A 5,308-nucleotide genomic window follows, 5' to 3' on the forward strand; every position below is an offset into this window, starting at 1 on the left:
GCATTGAGTCAAACAGAGCTTGGATAGTGTGTACAGGTACAGCTGCCCATGCAGCTTCAACACGATACCACAGTTCATCAGGAGTAGTGACTGGCGTATTGTGACGAGCCAGTTGCTCGGTCACCATTGACCAGACGTTTTCAATTGGTGAGAGATCTGGGGAATATGTTGGCCAGGGCAGCAGTCGAACATTTTCTGTATCCAGAAAGGCCCGTACACGACCTGCAACATGCGGTCGTGCATTATACTGCTGAAATGTAGGGTTTTGCGCGGATCGAATGAACGGTAGAACCACGGGTCGTAACACATGTGAAATGTAACGTCCACTGTTCAAAGTGCCGTCAGTGCGAACAAGAGGTGACCGAGACGTGTAACCAATGACACCCCATACCATGACGCCGGTTGATACGCCAGTATATCGATGACGAATACACGCTTCTAATGTGCGTTCACCGCGATGTCGCCAAACACGGATGCGACCATCATGATGCTGTAAACAGAACCTGGATTCATCCGACGTTTTGCCATTTGTGCACCCAGGTTCGTCGTTGAGTAAACCATCGCAGGCGCTCCTGTCTGTGATGCAGCGTTAAGGTTAACCGTAACCATGGTGTCCGAGGTGATAGCGTACGCTGCTGCAAACGTCGTCGAACTGTTCGTGCAGATGGTTGTTGTCTTGCAAACGTCCCCATCTGTCGACTCAGGGATCGAGACGTGGCTGCACGATCCGTTACAGCCATGCGGATAAGATGCCTGTCATCTCGACTGCTAGTGAGACGAGGCCGTTGGGATCCAGCGCGGCGTTCCGTATTACCCTCCTGAAGCCACCGATTCCATATTCTGCTAACAGTCATTACATCTCGACGAACGCGAGCAGCAATGTCGCGATACGATAAACCGCAATCGCGACAGGCTACAATCCGACCTTTGTCAAAGTCGGAAACGTGATGATACGCATTTATCCTACTTACACGAGGCATCACAACAACGTTTCACCAGGCAACGCCGGTCAACTGCTGTTTGTGTATGAGAAATCAGTTGGAAACGTTGCTCATGCCAGCACGTTGTAGGTGTCGCCACCGGCGCCAACCTTATGTGAATGCTCTAAAAAACCAATCATTTGCATATCACAGCATCGTCTTCCTGTCGGTTAAATTTCGCGTCTGTAGCACGTCATCTTCGTGGTGTAGCAATTTTAATGGCCAGTAGTGTATGTATTACCAGATAAACGCCAGACGTGGGTAGGTTCCAATCACAGAAGGATAGAGTTCGAAAAAACTGTGGAGTTAATATCTTTGGTAGACTGTACGTGGCACCCATGTAATAACTTTCACCTTTCACGTTTCGCCACTCGCCAGAGCTCCGTGCGTATGTGATTCATTCCAGCGACGCCGTCGTCATTCTGTGTGAGGCAGAAGAGGGTTTCGGGAGTTCCCTGCCGCAGTTGGCGCGCCACAACGTATTGGAAGGGCAGGGGCCGGGAGAGCTAATTCTGGGCGAGGCGGCCGCAGGTAGAACCCTCCGTAGCCATCCCCCCTCGCGATTATTTTTCTCCGCTCCCCTAGACAGACGGCGCGCGGGGCGAGCTGAATTCGATGCGTATCCCGGGGATTGCGTGCCAGCGAGAGCACGCATTCTGCAGGCTCTCTTAGCCGCGCCCTCCCCGCCGTGGCCGGGGCAGTTCTTACAAGGGAGGGGGCGAAGATGGCGGCCCTGGAATCCGCCACCAATAAACCGGCGGTCCTGGCTATCACAGGGCACGTCTGTCAGGAAAGAAAGGGCTTCGAAAGGTGAGCCTGTGGGAGAGGTAGCTGCTGCAAGAAAAGAAAATGACTACGCGTGGGGTTTTAAGTATCTCACCGGAAAGCCTTAGAGACTTAAAGGGACATCACATTTTTGGTAATGACGTTTCCCCTACTGACGACTGCAGGTCAAGCCCTCCATATTCGACATTGTTTCACTGTATCTTTGGCCATCTAGTGCAGCCAGATCTCCACGCCATTTCATCTGTTCATGGAAGCCCGGCGGACAAAAAGGTAGTCACCCCCCTGGAGCGATCGCACTAATACTGCTTGGCAAATGGTTCAAATGGTTCAAATGGCTCCGAGCACTGTGCGACTTAACTTCTGAGGTCATCAGTCGCCTAGAACTTAGAACTAATTAAACCTAACTAACGTAAGGACATCACACACATCCATGTCCGAGGCAGGATTCGAACCTGCGACCGAAGCGGTCGCTCGGCTCCAGACTGTAGAGCCCTAGAGCCCAGAACCGCACGGCCACTCCGGCCGGCAATACTGCTTAGCACCACCTGCTTGTTTCCTCAGGTACGCCATAAACATCTGAAGCTACTCAATAAAGAGAAGATCCTGTCTACATCTACATCTACGTAATTACTCTGCTATTCACAATAAAGTGCCTCGCAGAGGGTTCAATGAACCACCTTCAAACTGTCTCTCTACCGAACCACTCTCGAAAGGCACACGGGAAAAACGAGCACTTACATTTTTCAGTGCGAGCCCTGATTCCTCTTATTTCATCGTGATGATCATTTCTCCCTATGTAGGTGGGTGCCAACAGAATGTTATCGCAATCGGAGGAGAAAATTGGTGATTGAAATTTCATGAGAAGATCCCGTCGCAACAAAAAATGTATTTGTTGTAATGATTTCCACTCCAGTTCATGTGTCATGTCTGTGACACTATCTCCCCTATTTCGCGATAATACACTCCTGGAAATGGAAAAAAGAACACATTGACACTGGTGTGTCAGACCCACCATACTTGCTCCGGACACTGCGAGAGGGCTGTACAAGCAATGATCACACGCACGGCACAGCGGACACACCAGGAACCGCGGTGTTGGCCGTCGAATGGCGCTAGCTGCGCAGCATTTGTGCACCGCCGCCGTCAGTGTCAGCCAGTTTGCCGTGGCATACGGAGCTCCATCGCAGTCTTTAACACTGATAGCATGCCGCGACAGCGTGGACGTGAACCGTATGTGCAGTTGACGGACTTTGAGCGAGGGCGTATAGTGGGCATGCGGGAGGCCGGGTGGACGTACCGCCGAATTGCTCAACACGTGGGGCGTGAGGTCTCCACAGTACATCGATGTTGTCGCCACTGGTCGGCGGAAGGTGCACGTGCCCGTCGACCTGGGACCGGACCGCAGCGACGCACGGATGCACGCCAAGACCGTAGGATCCTACGCAGTGCCGTAGGGGACCGCACCGCCACTTCCCAGAAAATTAGGGACACTGTTGCTCCTGGGGTATCGGCGAGGACCATTCGCAACCGTCTCCATGAAGCTGGGCTACGGTCCCGCACACCGTTAGGCCGTCTTCCGCTCACGCCCCAACATCGTGCAGCCCGCCTCCAGTGGTGTCGCGACAGGCGTGAATGGAGGGACGAATGGAGACGTGTCGTCTTCAGCGATGAGAGTCGCTTCTGCCTTGGTGCCAATGATGGTCGTATGCGTGTTTGGCGCCGTGCAGGTGAGCGCCACAATCAGGACTGCATACGACCGAGGCACACAGGGCCAACACCCGGCATCATGGTGTGGGGAGCGATCTCCTACACTGGCCGTACACCACTGGTAATCGTCGAGGGGACACTGAATAGTTCACGGTACATCCAAACCGTCATCGAACCCATCGTTCTACCATTCCTAGACCGGCAAGGGAACTTGCTGTTCCAACAGGACAATGCACGTCCGCATGTATCCCGTGCCACCCAACGTGCTCTAGAAGGTGTAAGTCAACTACCCTGGCCAGCAAGATCTCCGGATCTGTCCCCCATTGAGCATGTTTGGGACTGGATGAAGCGTCGTCTCACGCGGTCTGCACGTCCAGCACGAACGCTGGTCCAACTGAGGCGCCAGGTGGAAATGGCATGGCAAGCCGTTCCACAGGACTACATCCAGCATCTCTACGATCGTCTCCATGGGAGAACAGCAGCCTGCATTGCTGCGAAAGGTGGATATACACTGTACTAGTGCCGACATTGTGCATGCTCTGTTGCCTGTGTCTATGTGCCTGTGGTTCTGTCAGTGTGATCATGTGATGTATCTGACCCCAGGAATGTGTCAATAAAGTTTCCCCTTCCTGGGACAATGAATTCACGGTGTTCTTATTTCAGTTTCCAGGAGTGTACAGAACGAGCTGCGCTTCTTTGTACTTTTCCGATGTCATCCGTTTGTTCCTCCTGATGCGGATCCCAGACCGCACAGCAATACTCTAGAATAGAGCAGACAAGCGTGGTGTAAGCAGTCTCTGTGTTAGACCTGTTGCACCTTCTAAGAGTCCTGCCAATGAATCGTAGTCTTTGGTTTGTTCTACCCACAATATTATCTATGTGATCGTTCCAATTTAGGTTATTTGTAATTGTAATCCCTAAGTACTTAGTTGAATTTACAGCCTTCAGATTTGTGTGACTTATCGCGTAATCGATATTTAGCTGATTTATCTTAGTACTCCTGTGAATAACTTCACACTTTTCCTTATTCATGGTCAATTGCCACTTTTCGCACCATACAGATATCTTATCTACATCATTTTGCAAGTAGTTTTGATCATCTGATGACTTTACAAGACTGTAAATGACAGCATCATCTGCAAACAATCTAAGACGGCTGCTCAGATTGTCTCCTATGTCGTTAATATAGATCAGGAACAATAGAGGGCCTATAACACTTCCTTGGGGAACGCCGGATATTGATTCTGTTTTACTCGACAACTTTTCGTCCATTACTACGAACTGTGACCTTTCTGACAGGAAATCACGAATCCAGTCGCACAACTGAGGCGATACTCCGTAGGCACGCAGTTTAGTTGGAAGCCGCTTGTGAGGAACGGTATCGAAAGCCTTCTGCAAATCTAAAAATATGGAATCAATTTTACATACCCTGTAGATAGCACTTATTACTTCATGAGTGTAAAGAGCTAGTTATGTTTCACAAGAACGATATTTTCTGAATCCGTGCTGACTATGTGTCAGTAAATCGTGTTTTTTCGAGGTGCTTCATAATGTTCGGATACAGTATATGTTCCAAAACCCTACTGCAAATCGACATTAGTGATATAAGCCTGTAATTCAGCGGATTACTCCTACTTTCCTTTATAGATATAAGCGAAAATTCTTCTGATAACTCTGACAGTGGAATATGTATGTACCGGTACTGTCGTTGCTAAGATTGTAGGGGAGGAGAGGTACTACCATTAATCTATCTTCGTTACTGTGAAACACATCTCTCCTACTCCATGCTATTTCGTTTCGGTATCTTTGGAGGAAGTAGTACAGATCAAAACAAG

The sequence above is a fragment of the Schistocerca cancellata genome, chromosome 6 (assembly GCF_023864275.1).
Source record: "Schistocerca cancellata isolate TAMUIC-IGC-003103 chromosome 6, iqSchCanc2.1, whole genome shotgun sequence".
NCBI classification, from domain to species: domain Eukaryota; kingdom Metazoa; phylum Arthropoda; class Insecta; order Orthoptera; family Acrididae; genus Schistocerca; species Schistocerca cancellata.